General features: G+C 32.8%; 1 long non-coding RNA gene across 2 annotated transcripts; it reads right to left on the reverse strand.

The window, feature by feature from the left end:
- Nucleotides 1-7,609: 7,609 nt before the first annotated feature.
- On the reverse strand, nucleotides 7,610-9,502 carry LOC115882429. Of its 2 annotated transcripts, XR_004050191.1 has the most exons (5): nucleotides 9,157-9,502; nucleotides 8,901-9,088; nucleotides 8,228-8,839; nucleotides 7,875-7,999; nucleotides 7,610-7,809 (listed from the first exon to the last, which is right to left on the reverse strand). It is a non-coding gene; the product is annotated as an uncharacterized LOC115882429 (long non-coding RNA). The 2 variants fall into 2 exon arrangements; XR_004050190.1 differs by having other exon boundaries at nucleotides 8,228-9,088.
- Between the last annotated feature and the right edge of the window lie 7,313 nt (nucleotides 9,503-16,815).

Here is a 16,815-nt window from a genome sequence, read left to right on the forward strand (position 1 = left end):
TGTATATAATTTCAATTATCTGGTGCATCAATGCGGAGCAGTGAAGTTAAGAAAACGAAACAATATAATATAGCCTGTATTTATTATAGAATAAACAATTTTTGCTATGGGAGTTTAAAGGTGGGTGAAGTAAAAGCGTGTATTTTGCGGCGTTTGGGAAAGCGTGTAGGGACGCCTATTGCAAGTAAATGTCGCGTATTAAAGGCGGCACTCTGAATTCCTGGGCCGAAGAGACTATTATAAGTTCCGGTTCAGCGCGAATGCATCCTGCACTCGCTGCCATACTTCGATGTCACTTTTATGTCCGTAAAATACGAGCGTTCGATTCTCAATTATTAGTAATCTCGTCTCCACGAAAGCATGCCCACTTGTGCGCCTTTTTATTTACCTTATAATTTCCGCAGAGGAGCTTGTTAACGTCTAGCTGGATGCGGATTAAATCTAGGCAAAATAGAAGATATACCGTGACATTTATAGTTATTAAGTAACGATTTCGATTCCATAAGAACACTGCATATGGACCATTATTAAAAATTTACGAGCGGATTGTTGTTGTCTTATATTGCTCGGCAATAAAAACCGCAATTATATTTATAAGTTCTGACTTTATGTGCACAATTTGTCGCCTTAGTAATAAATAACAAATAACAACTGTACCAGAAACGCAGTACAGAGATAATAGACACTTAGCCTAGTCTAGCCTAATAAAATTATTGATCTAACCTACAGAACTCCTACGCTAAGTAACTATAGCCTAGGTATTTTACTAGCCAGGTAATTTTTATCCTAGGTTATTTAACCTATGAAACTTAACGATATGTAATTTTAGCCCAATTAACTCAGTTACATCCTTAATTTAGGTAATTTAAATTTATCTAATTTTAGCTTAGGCATTTCTATCCTTATGGATATGTAATTTTAGCCCAATCAGTTTTATGTAATACTAAGCCTAGGTAATTTAATAAAAAAATGATGTAATTTTAGTCCAGGTAACTCAGTTCTATGTAATACTAAACCTAAATGTCCAGGCTAAAATTATAGCCTGGACATTTTGATACTTTGTTATTTATCTTTTACTTAAACCTCATCCCAGGCATCTCAATCCTATGTAATACTTAGCACATATATGTAATGCTAAGATTATATTTAGTACAGATGTGTAAGGTTAGAAATACTTGCCTACATATTATAGCCCTAAGCTATCAAAACCTACATAATTTTGGCCTTGGTTAAATTAAAGCTATGACATTTTAGCTCAAGATAATTTACGCCTGTGTAATTTTGGCCTATAGATAAATAAAATTTGGCCTTAGTTAATGTATCCCAAACCTAGGTAATTTTTATACTGACATTAAGGCATGTCAGCGTAAGGTTAAGTAATTTTAGCCCAGGTTACTCAAAAATGTCTAATTATAGATTATGTATGTATTTTAACGTAGGTAGTTTAATCCTGTGTAATGTTCAAGGTAGGCTCTATTTTTGCCCTGCAAATATTTGTCCCTGTCTAATATCAACTGTTAAATTGGAAAATCGATTTATAGCCTAAGTAATTAATATTTATTTGTAATCAGACAATATTTCGAGAATAAAATCCAGCATTACATAATTACTAGCCGTTAAGCCCTCGTTGGAGTAAATAAATTGAAACTCATTGGCTTCAGAGCCGTTGTTTTTGGATTGAAATTAAATATCATGCTAGTTTAGAAATGAAATCCCGCGGTTGACATTTGGTATTACTCAAGGTACACTACCGGAACCTTACTGTTCGCCTTCATCATTTATTCGAGTTGACAATCTGCCTGCCAAAGACACGATTCTCATTCATTTCGTTAATACGGCATTCAGATTTTTATCCAGTGGGTTAGATTACGAATCGTAACGAAAGATAATAAAAGACTATAAATTGGACCGATATAATTAATCACAAATTGCGCATTATTTTGGTGGGAACGATTTATTTCCATCGCAACTTTCTCTTAAAAGATTTCGTGTTTTAGCGGAACCCTTTGGTATTTAACGAACGATGTCCTTAGATTTTCAGTTAGACATTATATAAAATAGTTACTGTTGGCGCCCTCCCAATTTCATCACCAATAGATTTTTCGCATCTCCAAAATCGCATTAATGATAATTAAATAAGACTGTAGAATAAGAAAATAATGTCCTTCATGGGCCTTAGGAATACTATGCTAGATGTAGGCATAAGTTTTTACCATAATTAAAAAGATTAACATAATTATAACATTTTGGGCTTAAAAGGTTTACATAATTTAAATGTCGTAAATATTTTGTATATATCCGTTTTTTATTTCTGAGAGTCTTGAAAATGTGAAAAAAAGGGCAATTCTTCAAAGTTTTTCTATTATACTCGTACAATACATATTCCTGTCGATTTCGGTCAAGTCACGGATTTTAAAAAAAAAACTGCTATAAAAATAGCCAAAAGTGAGCAATTTTTCGGCTATTTTTCATACATATACTCATGAAAGTTGATGATTTTTCGTCATGTTACCGATTTTGTTAAAACTGCTGTAACCTACTAACTAAAAGGTATAAGAAAATATAGGCCTATTGTAGTCTTACGAGAACAGTAATTAATCTATATAGGGGCGCGGTTTAATCTTCATCAAAAATAGTTCAAAAACAAGGGTCCAAAAAATTAATTTTCTCACAAAACCAAGGTACCTAAGCCTTCAAAGAAGTATATATTCTGAATTTACATATATTAATGTAAACATATTAATTTACAAATTATATCATTTTTATAATTTTATTACTATGTTTACTATGTTTCTAAGGCCTTTGAAAATGTGTCAAAAGTAGCCAAAAATTGACATTTTTCGACTTCTTCCATACATACCCATACTCACTGAAAATTGGCGATTTTCGTCATGTCTACTAAAAGGCGTTGAAAAAGAAAATATCAGGCATTGTAGTCTTATGAGAACAGTAATTGATCTAGGGGTCATTTTAATCTTCATCAAAAATAGCTGAAAAATAAGGGTCCAAAAAATTAATTTTCTCACGAAGGCAAGGTACTTAAGCCTTCAAAGAGGTCTATATTCTGAATGTACATAAAATTTCCGCGGATTTTCACGAAATTACTGTTATGGGCTAACAAAAAGACGTAGAATGGGAAAATAAAGTCTATTTTAGCTTTACACATCCAGTATTCGGTGTAAGCACATTTTTAAACTTTTAAAATATTCAAATTTTGTCGTTATGATTATAGTGAATTTTTCAACATAAATTTTTTCACAGAGTATTTTTTTTCTGTGTATATGTAACTAAAATTTATATATATATTTACGCCATCAAAGCTGATAAGTTTAATACGAGCATAAAGTAGATAATAGAGATGAGAGATGGTACAGGAGAAAACGATTTTATGGCCTTTTTTTCTGAAAGATGGACCCCTATATTAAACGCTCTGAGGTCTTAAATGGGCCGTAATTAAACTGCATTTTGCGTGATTTTACTGCTAAAATTTTATTTGTTTTTCGGGCTATTAAAATTAATTACGTGATTGAGCTGATCAGTTGAACTGTTACAATGTAAAGAAAAGTAAATTCTTTGTCAGCTGAGGGTTTGCAACGCTCGAACGAGATAAGTTGCCAGAAGTTGTCCGAATTCCTACGCATTTATGAGATGCGCCGTGATGCAAAAAAGGAAATGCTTGATTAAAAGTATCCATAAAGTAATTTTAAGCCATAAATTTATAACGATAACAAACTCGCGCGGCATCTTTCAAATATCTCGAGCTACTTTATTTCAACAATTTATACCCGTACATCGACTGTAATTTGTCCAAGCCTATTTGCATGGATATAGGAAATCTTACAATGTCGCCAGGGATATAGAGGTAAGGATAACGATCCATGGGCATTCCCCCTGCACTTTAAGCTCTTTTTAAAATCATCAGCTTTGATGGGGTAAATATACAGGGTTTCGATCCTAGAAACACCTCTATGGTTATTTTTTCTAGCGAAAATTCGTGGAAATTCCAAATTTTCACGTAATTTGAAAAAAAAAATGTTTTAATTTTTAGTTAAAAACCATAATATCTTCATAATAGGTAGTAAATTAAATTTACAAGAAAGAAAATCCAGAAAAGATCCAACGGTTCTCAAAATTGAAGCGAAAAATCAATTTTTGAAATTTTTATAGTAAAATATCTGGGTTATTTTGGACTCATTTGATGAACGGTAAAGAAAAGATATGTTATAAAAAAATAAAATATGTATTTTATCGAGATATGTCAGCCCTGATAATATCTGCACTTATTTAAGACTCTGTATATATAATTTTAGTTACATACACGCAGGGAACAAGTACTCAGTTGAAAATAATGTTGACAAATGAAGGAAAAATGTTAAAAAATTAACTATTAACATAACAACATTTTGAAATTTCATATTTTGTTGAAAATTTCATATAATTAGTAAAACCAAAGCACTCAGGCTGTTAAGTTCTCGAATTCTGTGATAGTCTAATTTCTTTTAACTCTTGTTTTTGAACGATTTCTGATGATTTAAAATTTGCCTAGATCTAGTACCGGACACGTATGACAAATATGGACTTCATTTTCTTATTCTACGTCTTTTTATTATTATATAACAGTAGTTTCTTGAAAATCCGCGACTTGATCAAAATCACCAATTTTCTTGAGTATATGTAGGGAAAAAATTCAAAAAATGCCCATTTTTGGCTATTATTACACATTTTCAAAGGGCTTAAAAACATAGTAAACATAGTCATGAAATTACGAAAATTTTATGTAGATTCAGAATATATGCACTTTTGAAGGCTTAGATAACTTGGCTTTGTGAGAAAATAAAATGTTTGGGCACTTATTTTTCAGCTATCTTAGATGAAGATTAAAACGTCCTATAGATCAATGACTGTTCTCGTGAGACTACAATGGCCTATATTTTCTTAGTCTACACCTTTAAATTAGTAAATAACAGCAGCTTCAATAAAATCAGTGTCATGACAAAAATCGCCAATTTTCGTGACTATATATATGGAAAAAAGTCGAAAAAATTGTCATAAAATATGCTCATATATATATTTACTCACTCTAGTTTCTACATAGAGAAAATAGATATCAATTTAATTAATTTTATTAGTGCAACTTCTACGGACGGATATTAAGATTATAGCTTCTGAGATTATTTCTTTGGCATGGTTTAATACAAATTCTTTAAATCTTCCTTTATAACTGTAAAGGTTACTGGATTCCGCCTCTTAGAGTTAGAATTTGATTCGGAATGAAAGGTTAAACGTGTTTGCGAGATGTTTCTCCTTTAACTATTCAGGAATATCCAAGTTGTTATTTAATTTAATGTGGCAAAAGCTCAAAAATCCAATTTCTTAAACTGTTCGCCCGTAATATGAAGCATCCTGGCTGTTTAAACATTTTACTAAAGCCTCAACAAGCTCTTTTCCCGATTTCTAATCGATTTTTCTAATCTATAAAAACTGAGGATTTTAGTTGTCACCGATTTTGACAGTGTTGCAAAATCACAATGCTTAAGCTTTTATAGGTTAATATATTCTAAAAGTACATAAATTTCCAGCAAATTCTGAAAATTTTCTTAACTTGTTTTTCTGAGCTATAATTATTTTTCTGAGCGAGTCATAAAAAAAACAATAACGTGCAATTATTCGATTTTTTCCATCCGGTGATCTTGGCCAAGTTTTAATTTTGATTAAACAGCTGTTATTAACTAATTAAAAGGTATTGAACGAGAAAATATAGCCTATTTTTAATAATAGATTTAGGCAACGTTTTAACTTAACCACCATCAAAAATCTACACTTATTCTGAACTCGATCGTAAAAAACATTATCTACAAATTAAAAAAAATCATGCAAGAAGTACCTAAACAAATTTAATTAATTTAAACTGACGTTAATACTAATATTGGTTAAATTTATTAATAAAGCGTATCTAAAGTGCAAAATGATTACGTGACATAGAGATGGCTTGGCCTTTCTAATCGTTTTTTTGAACAGTAATAATTAAGGATTGATTAAAAGTAATTTAATGGTAAGCGATGCAATAAATAAGAAAACATATTCGATCGTGTACCGCTAAAGCTAGGCACTGTTCACTTTCTTCGGGTCTAATTTAATTTTCCAGATCACCTTGCAGAATGCAGCTAGCTAAATATTCTAATTGACTTTGGCGTAGCTGAATTCCTACACTCGGAGAAAAAATCACTCGGAAATACATATTTAATGCATATATACACATAATTGGGTAATTGTATAATAGAACAAAAAGAACATTATCCTGAAACACAATATACTTCAGAACAAAAGTTAGAGACAGACATAGACAACAGAAAAGATACAAAAAAAATTGAGCATACAGTGAAGAAGACTTACAAGAAGATCGGAATTGCTACTAAATGATATCAAAAACCGAAATAAGTGTGAGAAACAAAAATTGAGAGACCAACGGCATGAAATGTTCTAAGAAGACCAGGGTAAAGCAAGAAAGTAATTACTAAGTAACGTCGATGATATTATGTTTGAATTACAGAAAATAATAAATATATTTAGAAAATAAATAGTTCTTAAAGTGTAAAGTAAAATATAATTTTAATAAATAGCAAAAACTCTTACGTATGTTTTGTAAATCGCAGTCACCTCTCAACTCCAAATTCTTGCAAGAAGGATCGTGTCATTGTAGTAGACCTGTAATAAGAAATCTTATTAAAAAATCTTCTTTTGAGTTCTATTATACATCTATGTATGATATTTAATAAAGACTGAATGTTACTCGCCTTATATATTCTTAGGAAAAACATTAATTGGGACTGCTACTATTTCCTCCAATAAATCCATCTATTCTAGTTTCTTTCCTTGTATCTTGAATTGTATCTTTCACCATCGGTATCAATCCAGAGACCTACAGCTTTCTATTAGTTTTTTGATCTTCAAATTCCTACAAATAAGTTTGTGCCCTATTATAGAGCTAATTAGAATTGAAATGAAAAATAAATCAGTTAAACTCATTTATTAAGGCAATCTGCAAATTAACAACACTAACATTTATTAGTAATGTAATTTAAAGGTTCCTAAATGGTGTGATGTGGTTCACCAACTTCACTCATCATATATATTCTTCTTTTTTCAATCCAGTTAGATCTTCGTATATTTTCAAATTATTCCTTTTAGAGTTCCTTCATAGCCCTGTTTCCTCTACAGTTCCTAAAATACTGTCAGGTACTGTCTCCTAGGCATTTAGGGCAAAAAAGAAAAATCCGAAAATTAGTGATTTATTGAAAGCACTATAAAACATGAGCACAGTTAACGTTGTCATTAGGTAACAGTCGATGCCTAAAGAAAATGTTGAAGAATAAAATATAAATGCATAGTCTTATTTACCTCTAGAGTCTTATTTACCTCTATCCCATTAATATATTTTTTCTCAATACTTGTTCTTCTGGTGGTTTTCTAGGGTTTTCTAGTTCATTCCCGAAAATTCAATCAACATTAAATTCTATTACTGACCTTCATATTATATTATCTTCATAGTCCAAGGAAGAGTTGAACAAATATTGCAAAATTTTAAATAAACCTACTAAACCTTTAAAAGTTAAATAAATGCTATACGAAAAAAAATATATTCCCTGAAAAATAATAGATTTGCTTTCTGATTACAATAATTATGTCGAAAACTACGACCGACAGTAAAAAACTGTTTAGATTTTCGAATGATTTCGAGACTAAGAGGGCCCCATATTTTCACTATCACTCGCGATTACAAGCTACATCTAATCTAGTCCTAGCACTAACCTGAAACAAAAGAGAAACCCCGTTAGATGGAAATAAAAAGAAAATGAGACAAACGTATAACACACCTGGTTCAATCTCGTTCTCAACCTTAATCCTATGTATTGATAGTGTCCCCAAATCTTCGCCCTAGAGCTTCACCAGTCAAGGTAACTCATCAGGAATCTCTTCAAGAATCTTCAAGTAACTGTAACTAAAAAGAACAACAACCCTTTTATATTTCAGAAAAAAAACTATCCTATGATCAAAAAATCTAATGATCATGCTGACTTTACATTTTGATGACTTTTATATTATGACGGATAAAATTTCTTTAAACAGATAGAAAATGGCATTGTAAATGAATATGTTTACCCCCGTGTTCAAAGTCAGCTTGACCATAAAACTTTTAATCATACTATAGGTAATTAAGGTCACTTACATTTTTAACCTAGTTGACAAATACCTACGTCAACTCCATAGTCTTCCATGATTTTATACCGAATATCAGAAACGATTTACCGCCACTCAGAATATATCAGCATGAACAGACCATGCCCTCAAATGAAATTGGTAGCAGAGCTCAGGGTTTATAATCTTAGATTATAATAAACATCCAAATCCAACATAACTGGAAAGCCTTGCCCAATCTCCAGTCCTGGTCGCGGCACATCCATAGCGCCAGTCTATAAGCTAAAATCTAGTCCAAAAAAGTGTTTTGGTATAAATATATATTCTGAGATTCTATTCCCGAGATTCTGTGTATTGCAATTGATTTGAATATTTTCAGTCAAATTTAATATTGTTCAATAATTTATCTAGTTCAATCTACTTCTAGGCCTCAACTTTCGCTATTCTCTACAAAATTCTCATTCTATTGCGGCACTTGAAAACTTTGCGTATCGGACACCATCAATAATAATTAGAACATATAGTAATACTAACTGAGACCTTAAGGTTCTTTGAAAACCCTTACATAAACACAATAAACGCCGATCGACCCGACGCAATACGAAGCTTCTTTAATATTATGATATTTCCTCTTCATCTTGTACTGAAAATAATAAAAATAATATTAAATGACTTTCATATGACAATAAGTAAATTCAACTCACCTCTATTCCATATCCTCTCATAACAATTGCTGTTTATGTTGTTGATATGCAAAACAACAGACATCAAGGGATTTCAGACTCTTGCTAGTAGATTTAACATGCATCAAGATAGATATATCTGGATATATCCTTGGGTATATCTGAAGCAGCATAAAAAAAACAATTATTCGTGCCGCACTAGAGAAGTCCTGGAAAAAATAGAATATTTTAGTACTAACTTATTATGTAGAAGGTAAGTTTTGTAATCCAGACCTACCTCACTAATATTAGTTTCGTAACTTGTGTAGTTCTCGTCTCCATTCATCATTGTTTAGAGACTGACACTTTACTGAGTTATTTATTATTAATATTATAAAGATAGTGTGATATCTGAACCTGAAGGCCTACTTAATTTCTGATCAAGGTTATATAAACATATATACCTTGATCAGAGTTCGTTTGACGTGCGTAACACCTTTCTACAAGACAGCATGTTCGTCTGTATCCTAGATAGGAGCCCTGACAGGGTACTATCATCCGGGCCAGATGAACCCTGGTTTTTTAACGAGGTTGTTACTCCTCCCCCTCCTCCTTCCCCAGAGTGCAATGGGGCCCCAGGCTTGGGACTGGCGTAGCGGAGTTACTTTATAAATCAAATGGACCAAAAAGCTGAAAAAAATATAACACACCTATACTTACTTAGTAAAACGATAGAATGATCATTATTACGGATCTATTGTGTCCCCCTTTCTTGAGTTGTAGTTCATCAGTCTCAAGGCTTTGACAAAAGTATCTAAGACAGTTTTACAAAGGTTTGTTCTCCACCATCTCCGATATCAGTCGTACCAAAGTTGATGGCACGAATGGTTATCGACTCAGTGCACTCAGCGATGAGGTGTTCTGATGTTTCCCCACAGAATCTGCATTCGCCGTTGACTCTTAGCTTCAATCTACTGAGGTGTTCATGCAGGGGACAATATTCTTTTAAAAACCCCGTGACAATTCGAAGAATGTTCTTACTTAAATCAAAGGAAATCTTTGATTTTTCTCGGTCGCAAGTTTTAAGAAATTTCTTCGAGTGGTTCTGGCTCCAGTAAGTGGAGTGTTCGCTCCTTTTCTATGAGCATTCTTAAGCATTCTCTAACCAACTTCGAATTGATGGTTACTGAGTTGATCGCTTTTAATGCTGCTTGGCTATTAAATAAGATGGCTATTTCTTGATTCCGATAGTTCCTAACTATATATCTAGTCTTGTGGTATGGAACAATATTGAAAAGTTATTTTTTACGGTGTATAAAATCCGTGTCTCGATATAAGTCGTATACAAGCTGCAGCAGCGTGCACATAAACGGAGGGCACTTGGCAGCTTGCAGCTAGCTCTCCTTAGTCGGCAATTAACTGGTGGTCTCAGCTAGGCATTGGTCGAGCCCAAGACGGTCGTGACAACGCACCGCCATATAACGGCACGGCAAAAATCGGCTCGTTTAAGTTGATATCAACTACGCGCATATGCATATTGTGTACCGTAAATCACATTTCAGCGCGAATGGGCCTCTCCACGCTGGGTCGCCGCTGCCACTTGCTGCTCCTGACATCTCGGGCACTCGGGAGATGTCCATTAAAGCCGAGGGCAGCGGCATTTAAACTTTACCGACGCTCTCTAATGAAATACTTAACCTGCAACCGGCCAGAGGACCCAGCAGTAAAAACGGAAATTTCTCTACCGTGCGTACACAGGGAAAACTTTAGTCCTAAGCCTCAGCAGCTATTTCTCCTCTAGAAAAAACAGTATATATAAACTGAAGTATTGAAGATCGTTTTATATGAGTATAAATATAATACCAAAATCTGTCTAAAAGATTTTGAAAAAAAAATAATCTAAAAATCATCCATCTTACCCTCTACAATCCTAAGCGACCCTGCATGGGTCTAAGCTGCAAATTCGTATCTCTTTTTTTCCCATCCCCACGTTGTGGTCTTATAACTTGCATAGAGTTTCCATACAAGGTTTTGGAAATTCCGGACAATTAAGCACTGAAATCCGGAAAAAATCCTCGAAAAATAAATTATGATTTTATTTATGTATAGTTTGTCTAACGAGAGAATACCAGATAGTGAGAGTTGTTGTCGGTCATATTAATTCACAGGAAAAATGTATTTCCCGTAATTGTTTTGATGTCGTCTGACGATATTCTTCCGTGACTCGCTAGACAGACGGACTTTACTTTATAGGAAAATTAAAGGTAGTTGAAAAATGGCAGGCACAATTGTCACTGTCATGGATCGTTGGGCAAACTTTTATTCATAAAGCATACGTATTCATAACAATAAAGGCAAAAGAATTCACAATAATTCATATCCATGAATGCACCGAAAACGAAAAAATTGACCAGATAGATACGGTGATACGATTCTCAAATGTAACTGTCACTGTAAATGTCCGAAATGCGGTAAAACCTAGGATAAGCGCGCTAAACCTAGGATTTGCCAAAAGCAAGTGGTAAAAGCTCGAAAACTTTTTTATTTTGCTTCCATTTCAGACTTTTACCGGACCCAAACAGTAAATCTTAGGATTTACCACACCGCATTGGTAAAAGTACGAATTATTTTTCTTATAGCAACAATAGGGGTGTTAATGCATTGGTTAGCCTGGTTATTTGGAGGGTGTTAATGTATTGGTTAGTCTGGTTATTTGGGGGGTGTTAATGCATTGATTACGTGGTTATTTGGTGGGGTTGGTTGGTTTTTACTACCACTTGCTTATTCGTACTTTTACCAATGCCGTGTGGTAAATCCTAAGATTTACTGTTTGGGTCCGGTAAAAGTCCGAAATGGAAGCAAAATAAATAGTTTTCGGGCCTTTACCACATGTTTTGTTTGATTTTTGTCAAATTTAATATTGTTCAATAATTTATCTAGTTCAATCTACTTCTAGGCCTCAACTTTCGCTATTCTCTACAAAATTCTCATTCTATTGTAGCACTTGAAAACTTTGCGTATCGGACACCATCAATAATAATTAGAACATTTAGTAATACTAACTGAGACCTTAAGGTTCTTTGAAAACCCTTACATAAACACAATAAACGCCGATCGACCCGACGCAATACGAAGCTTCTTTAATATTATGATATTTCCTCTTCATCTTGTACTGAAAATAATAAAAATAATATTAAATGACTTTCATATGACAATAAGTAAATTCAACTCACCTCTATTCCATATCCTCTCATAACAATTGCTGTTTATGTTGTTGATATGCAAAACAACAGACATCAAGGGATTTCAGACTCTTGCTAGTTTATTCATAAAGCATACGTATTCATAACAATAAAGGCAAAAGAATTCACAATAATTCATATCCATGAATGCACCGAAAACGAAAAAATTGACCAGATAGATACGGTGATACGATTCTCAAATGTAACTGTCACTGTAAATGTCCGAAATGCGGTAAAACCTAGGATAAGCGCGCTAAACCTAGGATTTGCCAAAAGCAAGTGGTAAAAGCTCGAAAACTTTTCTATTTTGCTTCCATTTCAGACTTTTACCGGACCCAAACAGTAAATCTTAGGATTTACCACACCGCATTGGTAAAAGTACGAATTATTTTTCTTATAGCAACAATATGGGTGTTAATGTATTTGTTAGCCTGGTTATTTGGGGGGTGTTAATGCATTGATTACGTGGTTATTTGTGGGGTTGGTTGGTTTTTACTACCACTTGCTTATTCGTACTTTTACCAATGCCGTGTGGTAAATCCTAAGATTTACTGTTTGGGTCCGGTAAAAGTCCGAAATGGAAGCAAAATAAATAGTTTTCGGGCCTTTACCACATGTTTTTGGTAAATCCTAGGTTTAGCGCGCTTATCCTAGGTTTTACCGCAAATCGGACATTTACAGTTTTCGGGATTTTACCACATGCTTTTGGTAAATCCTATGTTTAGCGCGCTTCTACTAGGTTTTACCGCATTTCGGACATTTACAGTAACATAACGATTAAAATATTCAACCAAGTTAAGTTATTTTTTCGGTTATGCCTTAAAACATTTGGATATACGGCACAGAGTCAGTATATGTATATCAATATTATTTGTTCTTAAGATGGTCAAGCCTACGCGCTATACATGGTTTGTTAAGGAAACAGGTATTTTGACCTGTGCAAGTCGCCTCGATCGGGCAGAAGAAAACGCAATTAAAATCGTGATATTTCATTGTATAAATAATATAAATCATTGGCAATTAGTAGGTGCCATTTCGCAACGTCGGCTAAATAGAATTGGTAAATGAGGAACGATAGGTATAAGTGACAGGGTACAGAGTGACCAATCGCTTTACCAATTATCATTTGTCAAGTATCCAGTTAATGAAAGTGACCAGAGGCTACAGCAACCGACGGAAGGACGGACGGACTCATTTACCGTAGCCCTTTATCTTGCCAACCCTTTCAGATACCCCGAAATGCATGCCGAACTGTCACTAACATGTATTTCATCCGGCCCCGCTCGTTACAAATCTTACTAGATAGAAAAAAATCGATGGACCGCTACTTCCCCAAAGATAAATACCCTTTACTTAATCAAGTGGCAGCTCTCCGGCGCAGATATTGGCATTCGCCGATTTTTTATAATAAATCTTAATCTTTCGGTAGCTTAAATTAACCCTAGAGCCTCACTTTCTACCAATTTTTATTTTAATTGACTCATAAAAATTTCGTAACTATTTCTTGATACATACATATATATAATAATATCGGTGCCTACTTTTAAAAATATCTGTATTGATCTTAAACGAATGTTATACAAATACATATAATAATTATTATTTCATTAAAGAATTCTCTATGGTCTGGTATTCCGCATGTTTTAAAACTGGTTGATGGTTTTAAACATAATTTCCACGTTTCATTTATTTGCCGCAAATGAGCCTCGATAAAATCCGCGATTTTATTGGGCCACGCTAATATATTATTATAATAATTGTTATTTAACAGTGGTATAAATCAAACGTCGCTATAAAAGTCAATAAAACGTATTTTTCGCTAATATTTTGATGCAATAAATACTATTTGTAATTAAATGTTGCGTGAATATGTGTCTGAGAAAATTGTTGATCTTTATTCGCTCACGAATTGAAATCTTTTATCGCGCATTAAAAGCAAAGAGAAGGTAACTCGATACTCCGTGGAATCACGGAAAACAACACGACTAAACCCCACCCAAAATTGTTCCGTTTTACAATTATTAGACATATCTAAACTCCCTCCGGACTTATTAAAAAATAAACTGTTACGTTGCTCAACAAACTGTTAACAAGCCTCTTTTCCATCGCAGACCAGTGGTGGATTGTCATTTGAAACGAAAAAAAAAACATTTTAATTTAAATAAACAATATTACGTTTAAAAAATATTATATTGTATTTTTATTTTTTATTTCTATAACACAGCTTTATACTATTTAAAAGTTTCAATAATCCTAGATTCACATTATTCAACAAGATTCTAAATCACTATAAAAAATAAAAGTATGTGAAAAAATCAGGTAAATTGAGTACACTTCGCAATTTAATTATACAGGGTGAGTCTTAAATAAGTAGAAATATTTTTAGGGGTGGTATATTTCGATTCCAGAAATCTATGGTCAATGACGTTTTGATGAAATCAGGTCTATGACGTTTTTTCGCGAATTTTTTTTTCAAAATTTGGAATTTTTTGAATTTTTTTTTTTTAATATTTAGGTATAAAGCATAACATCTTTATAATATGGCAGCATAGGTAGTGGATTAAATTTACAAGGGAGAAAACCCAGAAAAGATCCAGCGGTTTTCAAAATAAGCAAAAAAAATTTTTTTTAACTTTTCAAAGTAAAATACCTCGGTTATTTTGGACTTATTTGAAAAACGTTAAAGAGAAAATATGTTTCTTTTGTCGAGATCTACCAGCCCCGAAAATATTTGTACTTATTTAAGACTAACCCTGTAGAATATCAAATATTAGTGAAATCCAATAAGTGGACTTCCAAATTTCATTGCCAAGAATCTTTATTTAGTTAAGTAGTCAGTTAAGCTTATTCATAAATCATAAATTAAACTGGAGGCTTCTCTATTATTATTATATTTCTATCAGACTCAAAAGAAATGAAACGAACCCAATTAAATTAGAAATAACCCAAATAAATTAAGAAGAACTCATTTAAATAAGGTTCAATGCGAGGGGTGTCTCACATACTTAAAAAATATACATTTCAATATACTGCCAAAATATCATGTTACTACGAAGCGACTGCCAATGACTGTGTATGTGTGCCAATGACTGCCTATGTATACCATATAAATATAGTCGACTTATGACAACGACTGCCAAGAAAATGTACATGTAATTCCAACAGTGATACAGTTAGTTTCTTTTACCCCTTAGTTCATTGCTTAATGCAGCAATTACAATGGATAAAAATTAAACTTGTACCTACACCTTGTACCTACCTCTGAAACGAAGCACTTTGGGACAAAATTTATACGAATTTTTTTACTAATTTTATTTTTATGTGCAGAATATGCTGCCAGAATAAGTTTCCAGAATATAAAGAATACAGTTTAATTGTATTGGTTGTAAATTAATTGGGTTCATTCCTAAATAGGAATATAATAATAATAGAGAATTCAATTTAGTTTATAGAGTTTTTTAGAAATTTGTTGATTAATGTGAATCTACGATTATTGCCACTTTTAAATCGTATAAAGCTTTGTTAAAGAAAAAAGTTCACACACAATATAAGACTTTATATAAGATTCTTCGGTTGGAAAATATATTAGAGGAGAGGAAAATGGGGAAAATATTTTTAATAGGTAATTCGTCACATAATCAGGGCGACGCCACAACTGCTACACACGCCACTTATAATATTTTGTCGATTAATTTTCACAACTTCTCCACAATATTGTTTGCTAACGATGGCCCGGCCATCGGCTAAATTGGTTCGGCGTGACTTGTGTTTTCTGAAAATCCTCACGCCGAAATGTGTTTCTGATGGCGTCCCCTTTGTTTCTCGATTTTGGCGCTCGAATGAGCGGTGACAACTTATTCTTATATCAAAATCCGATCTGATTGATTCCCTTCGTTTCCAGATTTCGCTGACTTTCAATAATACAGCCCGAGGCGTAAACAAATCGATTTGCATCGTAACATTTACTCCATCTTAATCGAAATCCAATCGGATAAAAAGTTTTCTTTTTATTAATAACATCCTTGATAAAATTTGTATAAGGCGGCTATCACACTATAAGATTTATTTGTCAAAGACTTTACTTAAAAGAGATTTTATGAAGAATTTGACAGTGTGTGAAATATACAATATTTTATAAAATATTGCATATTACATCGTCAAATTTTTTTCAATCAAATATCTTTTATAAAAGATATTTGACAAAGAAATCTAGTCTAGTACCGGCCTAAGGTAAATGTACCAGTGCTCGTCACATTAAGGCCGTTAGTTTTTTTTTATTAAATAATAAATATTTTTTTCGTATTCTTACGTAACGCAGTTTTTGTGAACTCACTCACATTAAATAATCCTAATGTCAAGAAAACCTTCGACTATAAGATGATAGATGCATAATATAGAAGAGACCTTTAACTAACCATAATATATTAGACATATAATAAACAAAGTAACAATTGATAAGCTATATATACTACATAATAGAAAATAAAGTTAAAGAATATAAAAGTCATATGAAAAATATCCAAATCAGTGTCCAATCACAATTATTTTATCTCTGTGTTTTCTAGAATTTTTTAAGCTCTCTTTAAAATATATTAAATTAATAAAGAAGTAATCACTCTCAATTAAAAGTATAACGATATAAATATTCCGCTAAGAAAATAAAAATAATTCCGAGTGAGAAAACATCGCTTGAAGTTGGGAAACTGTTTCAATTT

This window comes from Sitophilus oryzae, unplaced genomic scaffold, assembly GCF_002938485.1.
Source record: "Sitophilus oryzae breed Bouriz unplaced genomic scaffold, Soryzae_2.0 scaffold_177_pilon_pilon, whole genome shotgun sequence".
NCBI lineage: Eukaryota > Metazoa > Arthropoda > Insecta > Coleoptera > Curculionidae > Sitophilus > Sitophilus oryzae.